The sequence below is a fragment of the Lithobates pipiens genome, unplaced genomic scaffold (assembly GCF_037356315.1).
Source record: "Lithobates pipiens isolate NorthernLeopardFrog02 unplaced genomic scaffold, aLitPip1_a1.2 Scaffold_30, whole genome shotgun sequence".
Taxonomy (NCBI): Eukaryota; Metazoa; Chordata; class Amphibia; order Anura; family Ranidae; genus Lithobates; species Lithobates pipiens.
Genome location: NW_027507791.1, coordinates 169,903,869 through 169,919,686, shown reverse-complemented (window position 1 = coordinate 169,919,686; position 15,818 = coordinate 169,903,869). Strand labels below are relative to the sequence as shown.

The 15,818-nt window shown below is 48.9% G+C and overlaps 7 pseudogenes; 1 reads left to right on the top strand and 6 right to left on the bottom strand.

The window, feature by feature from the left end:
- Nucleotides 1–2,990: 2,990 nt before the first annotated feature.
- LOC143949756 (5S ribosomal RNA) lies at nucleotides 2,991–3,110 on the bottom strand (annotated as a pseudogene).
- A 95-nt stretch (nucleotides 3,111–3,205) lies between these two features.
- On the bottom strand, nucleotides 3,206–3,324 carry LOC143948954 (5S ribosomal RNA; annotated as a pseudogene).
- Nucleotides 3,325–8,906: 5,582 nt separating this feature from the next.
- On the bottom strand, nucleotides 8,907–9,025 carry LOC143950040 (5S ribosomal RNA; annotated as a pseudogene).
- Nucleotides 9,026–12,730: 3,705 nt separating this feature from the next.
- LOC143949684 (5S ribosomal RNA) lies at nucleotides 12,731–12,849 on the bottom strand (annotated as a pseudogene).
- A 101-nt stretch (nucleotides 12,850–12,950) lies between these two features.
- Nucleotides 12,951–13,069, bottom strand: LOC143949178 (5S ribosomal RNA; annotated as a pseudogene).
- Nucleotides 13,070–13,391: 322 nt separating this feature from the next.
- Nucleotides 13,392–13,510, bottom strand: LOC143946571 (5S ribosomal RNA; annotated as a pseudogene).
- A 1,772-nt stretch (nucleotides 13,511–15,282) lies between these two features.
- Nucleotides 15,283–15,401, top strand: LOC143949854 (5S ribosomal RNA; annotated as a pseudogene).
- The last annotated feature ends 417 nt before the right edge of the window (nucleotides 15,402–15,818 follow it).

Below are 15,818 nucleotides of genomic sequence, written 5' to 3'. Positions count from 1 at the left end.
ACATAAACATACCCCCTTACGGACCTTAGAGATTGAATTGGGGACACTCCATACCCATATTGCTGTCCTTCTCCATTATAAAGCGAAAGCGGCACTCCAGTTCTGTCGTAAACTGACGTAGGAGTCAGAGGACAAATGCAGAAAAATCTTAGCCAGGTCGGTAAAGGAGTTGAAATCTTGCTCTTACATACCACAGTTGATAGATGAGAATGGCCAGAGGGCCTCTACCCCAACCCAAATAGTTGAAGTCTTTGAAAAATGTTACTCTGATCTCTACAACCTGCCCGATTCAGGGTCTGGACAGGACAATATAGACAGATATGTAACCGGTTCTGGTCTACCAACCCTCTCATCGGAATCACGGGAGTACTTGGAGGACCCGATCACACTGGAAGAAGTCCAGACGGCCGTGGGACCTCCGAAGGTGGGTAAGACTCCGGGCCCTGACGGATATACCGCACAATACTTTAAGACCTTCCTCCCTATTCTCGGCCCGCGCTTGGTGAATTTATTTAATACTCTGAGCTCAAATGGGGATTTTCCTGAGGATACCCTTAGAGCCCACATCTCGTTGATACCTAAGAAGGGCAAAGACCCGGGCCTATGTGGGAGCTACAGACCCATTTCCCTCCAAAATTCGGTCCTAAAACTATTCTCTAACTCCTCGCCACGTGATTGGCACATCACTTGTAGTCCCTTATACATATTGACCAGTTAGGTTTTATTCCCACCAGGGAAGATAAGGACAACCCCACTAAGGTGCTTACCCTGATCCGTAAAGCAAAGTCATCTGGGACCCCTTGTCTTTTCATGAGTACTGATGTCGAGAAGGCTTTTGATCGGGTCAAATGGACATTAATGTTCTCGGTCCTTTGCCATATAGGTCTGAGTGAACGGATGCTGGCATGGATAAGTAAGATATACTCACGTACTTACATTCCACCGGACATCGCGCGTACGTTTATGTTGAACTTCCCCCCACCCCTTGTCACTAAGATCCGCAGTTTGCTTCACGGGTGGCATTCTGGCCTCCATTCCTGGTTCAGCAGATGCAATCTCATTAAAATGAACATACTCCCTAAATTTACTTATCTTTTCCAAGCTCTCCCGATCCAGATTCCAGTCCTGTTTTTTAAGCAAGCTCAATCCTTGCTCACTCAATTTAACTGGGCCCACAAAAATCCCAGACTTAAGCGGTCACAGCTGACATTGTCTAAACAACAGGGAGGGTTGGTTCTCCTTAACTTGCGACGCTACTACCTGGCCTCCCATCTGGGCCGTGTATTGGACTGGAATCGAAACAAACTTTCTAAGCTCACTCCCGAATTCCGCTAAGAAGCGCCATGTAGTTCTATAAGTATTTACCCACAGAATTTATGTCACATCCCACTATAGGGGCTTAGTTGAAAGTCAGTCACCTGATCGCTACCCAAAACACACTCACGTCTTTGACTTCCCCCCTATTCCCTATACGTGGCCATCCAACCTTTGAACTGGGGACCCACTTAGAAATTCCAACCTAGACAATGCGTCTAAATTCGTCATTGATGGAAAATGGCCTTCTTTCTCAATCCTAACAGATCCGACAGGGCTTTTCCAACTGCCTTTTTGGAGAGCGGCGCAACGACATCATTTTCTCCATTCCATCCCCAATCCTCAAACGTTCGCCCGCCCTCAGACGGAGTTTGAGACTCTATGCAGGAGCGAAGGCCCTTTGGCCCACATTCTCTCTCAAACAGATTACCCACACTTAACCTGTCTGTCCAACTGGGAAAAGGACCTTAATTGCTAATTTTCCCCAGCACAGAGACAACGCATTATCACTTTGGCTCTCAAAATGTCGCTGTGCACGAAGATACAGGAGACGAATTTTAAACTTCTCACCAGGTGGTATTTGACACCATCAAAGCTGCAGAAATGTTTCTCCTCTTCCTCGAACATATGCTGGAGGTGTGGAGAAGAAGAGGGCACGTTGCTGCACATTTTTTGGTCCTGCCTCAGCTTGGTGGACTTCTGGACAGAGATCCGATGCATAACACAAAAATTCACAGACTTCTCCATCCAGGAGGAGGCTGCATTCTTTCTCTTGCACCATTCACAGATTCCCATTAAGAAGTACAAAAAAATCTATTTTACGTCATGTGATAAATGCGGCGAAATCCTGCATCCCTCTCTATTGGAAAAAATGTTCCCCCCCTTTCATTACTCACTGGCTTAAGAAAATAGAGGACATTAAAAAAAATTGAGGACTTGATCCTCACATCACAAGGTATACAAGAATTTTTTAAACAAACCTGAGACATCTGGAATACCTTTATATTCTCACTGGAAGGATGTCGCCTGCTATCGCCTTAGTGCTCTGAGCTTTCCTTGACTGGCCCCTTGGACAGTGGCTGCCATCGTGTCTCGTCCCCTCTTCTCCTTTTCTGATCTTTCAACCCTTCTCTTTTCTGCCTTCCTCCCCTATCTCTCACCCCCTCCACCCCCTCTCTCTTTTGGAAAGAGTGGAAAATTGGGAATGACGGCCCCACACCCCCCTCTGGATGGATTATGCCGGAGGGACCTGGGGGTTTGTGTGACCCTGGATCTTGGTACAGTACTTTATCCGTGCCTCGAATCATTGTGATTGATGGAAGGCAGACTCACAGTTGCGAATATACCTGTATCAAGTATTGTTCAGCTGCTTTTTGCTCTGTATTTCTCTGTTGCATTATGTACTCGGGGGACCGTCTTCCCCTATTTGGAGAAAAAATTATATTTGAAAAAAAAAAGAAGCCTACGACACCTGGTATTCCCAGGCGGTTTCCCATCCAGGCATTAACCAGGCCTGACCCTGCTTAGCCTCCAAGATCAGACGAGATGGAACAGATTCAGGGCGATGTGGCCGTAGTCGATATCTTCAGGCACTCTCAACTCTCTTGACAAACACCAAGATGGTCACCTTGGAAACAAGCGGAAAAAAATAGGTCAACGGCCACAACATAAAAAGAAGCCTACGGCATCTGGAAATCCCAGGCGGTCTCCCATCCAGGTACTAAACTGGTCCCAACCCTGCTTAGCCTCTGAGATCAGATGAGATTGGGCTCTTTTAGGGTGGTGTGGCCGTAGGAGATTTCTTCAGGCACTCTCAACCTTGACTAACGCCAATATGGTCACCTTGGGAAACAAACAAAAAAATCAAGTCAACGCCAACAACATGAGAAGAAGTCTACAGCACCTAGTATTCCCAGGTGGTCTCCCATCCAGGTATTAACAAGGCCCGACCCTGTTTAGTCTCTGAGATCAGACGAGATCTGGTGCTTTCAGGGTTATGTGGCCATAGGCGAGCTCTTCAAGCACTCTCAACCCTCTTGACAAACACCAAGATGGTCACCTTGGTAAACAAACAAAAAAAAAAAACAAGTCAACGCCAACAACATAAAAATAAGCCTTCAGCACCTAGTATTCCCAGGTGGTCTCCAATCCAGGTACTAGCAAGGCCCGACCCTGTTTAGCCTCTGAGATCAGAGGAGATCGGGCGCTTTCAGGCTTATGTGCCCATAGGCAATCTCTTTGGGCACTCTCAACCCTCTTGACAAATGCCAAGATGGTCACCTTGGGAAACAAGCGAAAAAAAAACAAAACGAATCAAGGCCAACAACATAAAAAGAAGCCTACAATAACTGGTATTCCCAGGTGGTCTCCCATCCAGGTACTAACCAGGCCTGACTCTTCTTAGCCTCCAAGATCAGACGAGATTGGGTGCTTTCAGAGTGCTCGGACTCTTTCCCCATCACTAATGGGACGAGGCAGGGGTGCCCTCTGTCTCCCCTAATTTTTATTCTGACACTGGAACCACTTATGTGTCACGTTCGGAATGACCCGAATATTACTGGCATATCCAAACCCTCGGCACACCACAAAATTGCGGCGTACGCTGACGATCTAATTTTTTTCGTCTCCAATCCACACATTTCGCTTCCCAATATACTCGTGGCTCTCCGGCGATACGGCAGCCTATCAAACTATAAAATCAATTGCACCATCGGCTGTATTGAATATATCGGTCCCGGATGGTGAGGCCAAGAGGCTATGCTCCGCTTTTCCATTCTACTGAGCTGAAACATCTATACGTTACCTGGGCGTTGACATGGCAGCGGATTTGGTGCAATTGTACCCGCTTAATTTTCTTCCTCTCCTGAATAGACTGAAATCTGATTTGGGAAACTGGCATGATTTAACACTGACCTGGTTCGGGCGCTGTAATGCATTCAAAATGACGGCCCTCCCGCGGATCTTATACTTGTTCCAGACATTATCGATCCGGTTACCCCCAATCTTTTTCAGACATCTGCAGGTGCTGCTCCGGGACTTTATTTGGGCGTGCAAACCGCCCAGAGCCCGTTTGCAATTGCTTGCCAGACCAAAGGACAAGGGGGGTCTGGGTCTCCCAGATCTGAGACAATACAACAGAGCGACTCTGCTAGCGAGAGTCGTTGATTGGCATTGTAATGGCCCACACAAGCAGTGGGTGGAGATGGAGATTGAGGATGGATCCATTCCCCTATTGACCTCCCCGTGGCTCCTGTCCTCCCTACCAAAAGACCTCAGAGATCACCCCGTAGTGGGAGCTACGTTGGCTGTTGTGCGGAGGTTGTTCCGCTGCACACACATTGCTCCCCTGCCGTCACCAATGACTCCGGTTATAGGTAATCCAGACTTCCCACCGGGATTTACCAACAAGAAACTGCGACAGTTGACAGTGGTGGGGAAACAGCGTCTGGGAGAGGTGTGGTCCTCGGGAGGGCTCCCGACCACGCAAACTGTCGCCGAGCTTTCTGACCCTCCGCTTGACTTGTTTAATGCTTATCAACTTCGTCACTTTCTTCTGGCCATACAAAGGGCCCCCTACACTCCTAGAGACCTGACGCCCTATGAATCCATCTGTCACAAAAAGGAACCTGTGCAACACACCCTCTCCCTCCTGTACAACCTATTAAGTAGTCAGGAGGAGGAGTCGACCCCACCATTTATCCACAAATGGGAGATTGCATTTGGCATCACATTTACCCCACAACAGATAGGGAAGATCCTGACATTAGTACATAAAGCTTCCATCGCAAACCAATATCAAGAATCAGGATACAAGATAGTCTCACGCTGGTATAGAGTCCCATACCTTCTGAATAAAATGAATAGATCGATTCCGGATGTTTGTTGGAGGTGCAATTCAGATACGGGGACCATGGGACACATTTTCTGGGCATGCCCGGCCTTGAGGAACTTTTGGGTGGAGGTGACCGGGACAATAAAAACAGCCTGTTCGAAAATACAAAAAAACCCTCACGATGCAACTCCTGAATGCCGCCCGGGTCTGCATTCCCACACTGTGGAGGCAGCCTCAGCCCCCATCCAAGGTGCTGTGGTATTCCAAAGTCAATCATATTCTCCGGATGGAAGAATTGACCGCCACCCTTCACAACACTGAAGAGGCATTTAGTGTTACATGGAGGCCCTGGAGGTATTTTACTGGTACTTGAGACTACATTTGGGAGGTGAGCAGCGCCCCTGTCCCAGAAAACGACTGAACATCTAACGTTTACCTACGTAGGCCAAGTCTGCCCTGGGTGGCATTCCCCCCCCCTCCCTTTTTGTCTTTATTTTTCTTTTTTTCCCTGCCGCCATCCCCCCCCCTCTTCTCTCTCCGTCTTTGCACTCTCTTCTTCCCCCGTCCTCCCTTTTGACTATGCCTTGTCTCCTTACTAGCCTTTGGGACCCAGAAGAACCCCAGGGTTATGGACACGACCGGCTCATATTTTACTCTGGTTCACGTAGGTCATGATAAGCTGGCTCGCTGTGGTCCCAGTTGTTCTCCATGATTACATTTGTCCGAACGGAGCTGCATTAGTTATACTGTACTACATGTCGGAGGTGGGGTTTCTCTCTTTTCTGCATGAAACTCTAGGACTCCCCTCTGAGAACCCAGAGTTATTTGGCTGCCTATTTTTTGTTACCATGTAATTGTGACCCTGGGTCATGCTGTATGGTTGACTGTTATATTTATGTTGTTCTACTTATACTTAATAAAAGAATAAAACAAAAAAAAAAAATAAGTCAATGCCAACAACTTAAAAAAAAAGCCTATGGCATCGAGAAATCCCAGGCGGTCTCCCATCCCCGTACTAACCAGGTCCCAACCCTGCTTAGCCTCTGAGACAGGGCTGGTGCAAGGATCGTTGACACCCTAGGCGAAAGCCTAATTTTGCCACCCCCCCCCGGCTGCGCCCATGACTCCACCTTACCCTGCCCTTGCTACACATGACCTATCTGACCCCTACACTGACCCCCTGACACATAAACTAATCCACCTGACTCCTACTTCCTGCACTACTCACATCACATTGACCCCTACACTGACCCACCTGATAATTACACCGACCCACCTGGCACCTACACCAACCCACCTGGCACCTACACTGCCAATTACACTGACCATCACGCTGACACCTACACTGACCATCACGCTGACACCTACACTGACCATCACGTTGACACCTACACTGACCATCACGCTGACACCTACCCTGAAAACACATACCCTGAAAACATATACCCTGAAAACACATACCCTGACACATAAAATGGCACTGACGCATACACTGACGCATACACTGACATGACACATACACTGACACGACACATACACTGACACATTACACTGACACGACACATACACTGACACGACACATCACACTGGCATGACACATACAGTGGCATGACACATACACTGACACATCACACTGGCATGACACATACACAGACACATCACACTGGCATGACACATACACAGACACATCACACTGACATGACACATACACTGACATGACACATACACAGACACATCACACTGACATGACACATACACTGACACATCACACTGACATGACACATACACTGACACATTACACTGACATGACACATACACTGACATGACACATACACTGACACATCACACTGGCATGACACATACACAGACACATCACAATGACATGACACATACACAGACACATCACACTGACATGACACATACACAGACACATTACACTGACATGACACATACACTGACACATTACACTGACATGACACATACACAGACACGACACATACACTGACACATCACACTGGCATGACACATACACTGACACATTACACTGACATGACACATACACTGACACATTACACTGACATGACACATACACAGACACATCACACTGACATGACACATACACAGACACATCACACTGACATGACACATACACAGACACATCACACTGACATGACACATACACAGACACATCACACTGGCATGACACATACACAGACACATCACACTGACATGACACATACACAGACACATCACACTGACATGACACATACACAGACACACCACACTGGCATGACACTGACACACATCACACTGACCTACCTGACTCCTACTTCCTGCATTACTCACACACAAACCCCCTCCATACAGCTCAATGGATCCATCCTCCTCCTTACCTCTGCTCTTTGATGCTGCCTTCAGCGACCATCATCCCACCGGGCCTCTCCGACTCCTCCGCACTGCCAGCGCCGTCCACCCGCTCCGCCGGGGCCACGCCAGCGCCATCCATCCGCTCCGCCGGGGCCACACCAGCGCCGTCCACTCGCTCCGCCGGGGCCACACCAGCGCCATCCATCCGCTCCGCCTCCATCATATCCCCGCCGGGACCAGGCCAGCGCCGTCAACCCCGCTCCATGATGTCCCCGCCGGGCAGGAGGTCAGCTGACCGACCTCTCGAAGCTCCCATCTCCGCCGAGCCCCGCCCCTCCGCTGCACTCACACAGACACACAGCGCAGCTCCAGAGGGACAGGCTGGAGCAAAGGAGTCCCGGAGCGGCGCTGTGAGATGAGTACGGTGGGGCGCTCAGCGGGAAACATGGGGGATTGGTGGCGCCGGTCGAACACCACAGGGGGGGCGAGAGAGCAGAAGAGGAGCTCACACTGGGCAGAGGCCGTAGTTGCGCCCTAGGTGGTAGTGCGCCCTAGGCGGCTGCCTACTTCGCCTAGTGGTAGCGCCGGCCCTGCTCTGAGATCAAATGAGATTTGGCTCTTTCAGGGTGATGCAGCCATAGTAGATTTTTTCAGGCACGCTCAACCCTCTTGACAAATGCCAAGATGGTCACCTTAGGAAACAAACAAAAAAAACAAGTCAACACCAATAACATAAAAAGAAGCCTACCGCACCTAGTATTTCCAGGCGGTCTCCCATCCAGGTATTAACAAGGCGCGACCCTTTCTAGCCTCTGAGATCAGCAGAGATTGGGCGCTTTCAGGGGGATGTGCCCATAGGCAATCTCTTTGGGCACTCTCATCCCTCTTGAAAAATGCCAAGATAGTCACCCTGGGAAACAAGCGAAAAAAAACAGGTCAACGCCAACAACATAAAAAGAAGAATACGGCACCTGGTATTCCAAGGCCGTCTCCCATTCAAGTACTAACTAGGCCCAACCCTTCTTAGCCTCTGAGATCAGAAGAGATAGGGTGCTTTCAGGGTGATGTGGCTGTAAGCGATCTCTTTAGGCACTCTCAACCCTCTTGACAAATGCCAAGATGATCCCTTTGGGAAACAAGCGAAAAAAACAGGTCAACACCAACAACATAAAAAGAAGCCTGCGGCATCTGGAAAACCCAGGCGGTCTCCCATCCAGGTACAAACCAGGCCCAACCCTGCTTAGCCTCTGAGACCAAACGAGATTGGGCGCTTTCAGGGTGTTGTGCCCATAGGCAATTTCGTTGTGCACTCTCAACCCTCTTGACACATGCCAAGATGGTCACCTTGGGAAACAAGGGAAAAAAAACAGGTCAACGCGACAACATAATGAGAAGCCTACGGCACCCGGTATTCCCAAGCTTTCTCCCATCCAGGTACTAACCAGGCCCATCGCTGCTTAGCCTCCGAGATCAGATGAGATTAGGCTCTTTCAGGGTGATTTGGCTGTAGGCACTCTCTTTGGGCACTCTGAAGCCTCTTGACAAAGGCCAAGATGGTCACCTTGGGAAACAAGCTAAAAAAAACAGGTCAAAGCCAACAACATAAAAAGAAGCCTATGGCATCCAGTATTCCCAGGCGATCTCCCAATCAAGACACTAACCAGACCAGATCCTTCTATGGCACCTGGTCTTCCCAGGCAGTCTCCCATCCAGGTACTAACCAGGCCTGACGCTGCTGAGCCTCTGAAATCAGACGAGATCGGGTGCTTTCAGGTTGATGTGGCCGTAAGCGTTCTCTTCAAGACACGCCTAACCCTCTTGACAAACGCCAAGATGGTCGCCTTGAGAACAACAGACAAAGCCAACAACATAAAAGGAAGCCTATGGGCTTACAGCGGACCTTAAAAGATGGGACCCACTAGCTCTGTCATGGTTCGGACGCTGTAATGTGTTGAAGATGAACGCGTTGCCACGACTTCTGTATCTACTACAAGCCTTACCTATCAAAATACCCCAGACTTTCTTTCATTCGGTTCGCTCAATCTTTATCAAGTTCCTCTGGCGCGGAAAACATATGCGTATTGGTAGGGCAATGCTATTGCGACCGAAATTGCGGGGAGGTATTGGCTTCCCGGACCCTGCTCTATATTACACAGCGAGGCACATGACACCGGTGGTTGACTGGTGCCGGTGTTCTGCCATATACTGTCCGGCCATGATATAGTGTCCGCTGTGTACTCCGAAGCTGAACGGCTCCTGCGCGGTGAGTGGAGGTGGTAGCCCCACCATCCAAGCGGACATAGGGTTGTGAATATTAGCCACTTCCCGACCAGCGCACGACGATGTACGTCGACAGCATGGCACGGGCAGGCATATTGGCGTACATGTACGTCCAATATTCGTTGCCGCCGTGCCATCGGGAGCGCGCCGCCGGCGGCGCGCTCCCGCGCTGGTCGGGACCCCCGTGAGTCCGGTCGCGGGACCCGCGGACTCGATCGCCGCGGGCATCCCCGCGATCGTCTCACGGAGCGGCGGAAGTGAGGAAATGCTGTATAAACAACATTTTCTCATTCTGCCTAGCAACTAGTGACGCTGATCTCTGCTCCATGTGATTGGAGCAGAGATCAGTGTACACTAAATGAAAGCCCAACCCCCCCACAGTTAGTAACACTCCCCTAGGAACACTTAACCCCTACACTGCCACCCACTGGTTAACCCTTTCACTGCCAGTGTCATTTACACAGGAATCACTGCATTTATATAGCAGTGATTACTGTATAAATGACAATGGTCCCAAAAATGTGTCAAAAATGTCCGATGGGTCCCCGACAATGTCGCAGTCACAATAAAAATCGCAGATCGCCGCCAGTACTAGTAAAAATAAAATAATAAAAAATTATTAATAAAAATGCTATAAAACTATCCCTATTTTGTAAACGCTATAACTTTTGCGCAAACCAATCAATAATCGCTTATTGCGATTTTTTTTACCAAAAATATGTAGACGAATACGTATTGGCCTAAATTGAGGGAAAAAAATGTTTTTTTATATATTTTTGGGGGATATTTATTATAACAAAAAGTAAAAAAATAATGCGTTTTTTTCAAAATTGTCGCTCTATTTTTGTTTATAGCGCAAAAAAAAAAAACCGCAGGGGTGATCAAATACCACCAAAAGAAAGCTCTATTTGTGGGAAAAAAAGGACGTTAATTTTGTTTGAGAGCCACGTCGCACGACCGCGCAATTGTCAGTTAAAGCGACGCAGTGCCGAATCGCAAAAAGTGGTCTGGTCTTTGACCAGCAAATTGGTCCGGTCTGAAAGTGGTTAGAGGGCCCCTCGCAGGCGAGCTTCGCTCGCCACGCTTCGGGCTTGGCTTCGCTGCGCTCGGCTCTTTTATATTCTTACTCTATGTCCACTTGGATAGTGGGGATAGAACCTGTACTGCCGTTCATGCTCGCAATTTTTGGAATCTGTGTTGCTGTGTACTGCGCATGCGCAGTACACAGCGGACACTATCCGATGGGGGACCATATGTGATAAGACACCGGCATGGGGAACTGAAGCTATGGGTCAAGCTAGAGCAGGAGATGGCGCGGGTTCCACTGGCTGGTCTGCCTTGGGCGGGGAGGCCATTGGAGCCCTGTGTGACTACTCACCCATTAATTGGCCCCTCGCTCACCGAGATGGATAGTTTTTTTTACCTTTCCCACCTGACTAACTTCCCTTCTCCTATGACCCCAATTATTGGACATCCTAGATTCCCTCCGGGCCTGTCTGACCAGGCCTTTACCAGGCAAGCCCCGAAAGGGCTTCTGAGAGCAGCCCTATTTCTTGGACCCACGGGCTTGATTCCCATGGGAACCATACTGCTAGAGCAAGTACCTGTTGCATTGGATAGCTGGAGAGCTAGACAGCTAATCCATTTCCTCGGATCACTACCTAACCATTCGTTCTTCTCTAGACAATTCCACCCCTTCAAGGAACTTTGCCTGGATGATGGCCCAATTCATGGTTCCCTCTCTAGGTCCTACCTAATCCTGACAGATGCACAATCCTCCACGGATCCACCCTTCCTAGCTAAATGGAAAAGGGACTTACAAACTACATTCTCCAAACCACAGAAGGACAGAATACTCTTTTTCGCCCATAAGTCGTCACTCTGCAGTAAATATCAGGAGATCTCATATAAGCTGATCACATGCTGGTATCGTACACCGGTGGTGTTGGCCAAAATATTCCCCGGTCAATCTGACCACTGCTGTCGCTGTGGGCAACAGGCTGGCACCATTCTCCACATTTTCTGGGAATGCCCTAAATTACAAACATTCGGGCAGCCTGTCCTGAGACTCATCCACAAGTTCACAGACATTTCCTTAGCCAATGATCCCGCAGCAGTTCTTCTCAATCTAACTCCTATGTCGATAAAGCGTTATCATAAGTCGTTACTTAAACATCTCCTCAAGGCAGCTAGGGCCTGCATCCCAAGTCAGTGGAAAGAGCAATCTGCTCCAATGGTGACCCAGTGGTTCGCAAGGGTTAATGATATTGAACGAATGGAAGACCTGACTGCCACAATGAGGGATAAAACGGAGGAGCATGGGAACAGATGGTTCTACTGGACCCAGTTTCGCTTTTCGGAAGAATACCTCCGCGAGACATAGTAAGCTCATGGTGATCGTTGGAGATCGCTGTTCCAAACGTTGGACAGCTGATGAGCTGGTGAGCCGAGGGCGTCTCTTGCTCCCTGGGAGGGGACCCCATCCTATCCACTCTACCCACGACACCCCCTTACCCCTTCTTTTCCTTTTCTGCCATTTCCTTCCCCAATCTTCTCTTTCCCCTTCTCCCTCCTTTCAGTTCTACTATTTCCCTTCTTAACTCAAAAAAGGGAAAAGAAAATGGTATGTTCCGACCCCATTTGACTACTACACAATACTCTTCCTCTATCTATGGATATCTAAACTCTTCGAAGGTAGCAGGGCTAGTATCAATAATATTTTAAGTGGTAGAGGATCCCAACGAGATGGAGCTTTAATCTCATCTTGATATGACCGCAAAGCTGTACACGTGCTATTCTCCTCGGACTTCTTACCATTGGCTCTGATATCCATGCAATATGATCGTTTGTTTGTAACTATTTGTATCACACATTCTGTGAAGTTGCCTTTGCATTGTATGTCGCATACTACTAAATAAAAAAAAAAAAAAAAAAAAAAGCCTATGGTATCTGGTATTTCCAGGCGGTCTCCCATCCAGGTACTAACCAGGCCCGACACTGTTTAGCATCCGAGATCAGACGAGATTGGGCGCTTTCAGGGTGATGGGGCCGTAGGTGATCTCTTTGGGCACTCTCAACCCTCTTGACAAACGCCAAGATGGTTACCTTGGGAAACAAGTGAAAAAAAAACCAGGTCAAGGCCAACAACATAAAAAGAAGCCTACAGCACCTAGTATTCCCAGGTGGTCTCCAATCCAGGTACTAGCAAGGCCCAACCCTGTTTAGCTTCTGAGATCAGAGGAGATCGAGCGCTTTCAGGGTTATGTGCCCATAGGCAATCTCTTTGGGCATTCTCAACCCTCTTGACAAATGCCAAGATAGTCACCTTGAGATACAAGCGAAAAAAAACAGGTCAATGTCAACAACATAAAAAGAAGAATACGGCACCTGGTATTCCAACGCCATCTCCCATCCAGGTACTAACTAGGCCCAACCCTTCTTAGCCTCAGAGAAGAGAAGAGATAGGGCTCTTTCAGGGTGATGCTGCTGTAAGCGATCTCTTTGGGCACTCTCATCCCTCTTGACAAATGCCAAGATGGTCACCTTGGGAAACAAGCAAAAAAAAAAAAAATGAATCAACGCCAACAACATAAAAAGAAGCCTACAATAACTGGTATTCCCAGGTGGTCTCCCATCCAGGTACTAACCAGGCCCGACTCTTCTTAGCCTCCAAGGTCAGACGAGATTGGGTGCTTTCAGAGTGATGTGGCCATAGGCAATCTCTTCAGGCACTCTCAACCCTCTTGACAAACACCAAGATGGTCACTTTGGGAAACAAGCGGAAAAAAAACAGGTCAACGCCAACAACATAAAAAGAAGTCTACGACACCTGGTATTCCCAGGCGGTCTCCCCTCCAGGTACTAACAAGGCCTGACTCTTCTTAGCTTCCAACATCAAACGTGATCGGGTGCTTTCAGGGTGATGTGCCTGTAGGCAATCTCTTCAGGCACTTTCAACCCTCTTGACAAACGCCAATTTGGTCACCTTGGGAAACAAGCAAAAAAATAAAAATAAGTCGGAAGCTAGAGACAATACGGCCCGAGTCCTCAATTTAATCCATGCGGCGCATGTACAGGGAAGGCCCTTGCTTATGTTGTCAACGGACGTGGAGAAGGCCTTTGACAGGGTGGCCTGGCACTTTATGCAGGCCACCCTGAAACATATAGGTCCAATATATATATATATATCCAATGCAACAGGTACTTGCTCTAGCAGTATGGTCCCCATGGGAATCAAGCCCGTGGGTCCAAGAAATAGGGCTTCTCTCAGAAGCCCTTTCGGGGCTTGCCTGGTAAAGGCCTGGTCAGACAGGCCCGGAGGGAATCTAGGATGTCCAATAATTGGGGTCATAGGAGAAGGGAAGTTAGTCAGGTGGGAAAGGTGAAAAAAACTATCCATCTCGGCGAGCGAGGGGCCAATTAACGGGTGAGTAGTCACACAGGGCTCCAATGGCCTCCCCGCCCAAGGCAGACCAGCCAGTGGAACCCGCACCATCTCCTGCTCTAGCTTGACCCATAGCTTCAGTTCCCCATGCCGGTGTCTTATCACATATGGTCCCCCATCGGATAGTGTCCGCTGTGTACTGCGCATGCGCAGCGAGGCCAAGCCCGAAGCGTGGCGAGCGAAGCTCGCCTGCGAGGGGCCCTCTAATATTCACAACCCTATGTCCACTTGGATGGTGGGGCTACCACCTCCACTCACCGCGCATGAAAATCTCTGAAGCTTCGTCTGCTCCGTACTGCGCATGCGCAGTACGGCGCAGACACTATATCATGGCCGGACAGTATATGGCAGAACACCGGCACCAGTCAACACCGGTGTCATGTGCGTCGCTGTGTAATATAGAGCAGGGTCCGGGAAGCCAATACCTCCCCGCAATTTCGGTCGCAATAGCATTGCCCTACCAATACGCATATGTTTTCCACGCCAGAGGAACTTGATAAAGATTGAGCGAACCGCATGAAAGAAAGTCTGGGGTATTTTGATAGGTAAGGCTTGTAGTAGATACAGAAGTCGTGGCAACGCGTTCATCTTCAACACATTACAGCGTCCGAACCATGACAGAGCTAGTGGGTCCCATCTTTTAGGGTCCACTGTAAGCCCATAGGCTTCTTTTTATGTTGTTGGCTTTGACCTGTTTTTTTTGCTTGTTTCTCAAGGCGACCATCTTGGCGTTTGTCAAGAGGGTTGGGCGTGTCTTGAAGAGAACGCTTACGGCCACATCAACCTGAAAGCACCCGATCTCGTCTGATTTCAGAGGCTAAGCAGCGTCAGGCCTGGTTAGTACCTGGATGGGAGACTGCCTGGGAAGACCAGGTGCCATAGAAGGATCTGGTCTGGTTAGTGTCTTGATTGGGAGATCGCCTGGGAATACTGGATGCCGTAGGCTTCTTTTTATGTTGTTGGCTTTGACCTGTTTTTTTTAGCTTGTTTCCCAAGGTGACCATCTTGGCCTTTGTCAAGAGGCTTCAGAGTGCCCAAAGAGAGTGCCTACGGCCAAATCACCCTGAAAGAGCCCAATCTCATCTGATCTCGAAGGCTAAGCAGCGATGGGCCTGGTTAGTTCCTGGATGGGAGACAGTTTGGGAATACCAGGTGCCATAGGCTTCTCATTATGTTGTCGGCGTTGACCTGTTTTATTTTCCCTTGTTTCCCAAGGTGACCATCTTGGCATGTGTCAAGAGGGTTGAGAGTGCACAAAGAAATTGCCTACGAGCACAACAACCTGAAAGCGCCCAATCTCGCTTGGTCTCAGAGGCTAAGCAGGGTTGGGCCTGGTTTGTACCTGGATGGGAGACCGCCTGGGTTTTCCAGATGCCGCAGGCTTCTTTTTATGTTGTTGGTGTTGACCTGTTTTTTTCGCTTGTTTCCCAAAGTGATCATCTTGCCATTTGTCAAGAGGGTTGAGAGTGCCTAAAGAGATCGCTTACAGCCACATCACCCTGAAAGCACCCTATCTCTTCTGATCTCAGAGGCTAAGAAGGGTTGGGCCTAGTTAGTACTTGAATGGGAGACGGCCTTGGA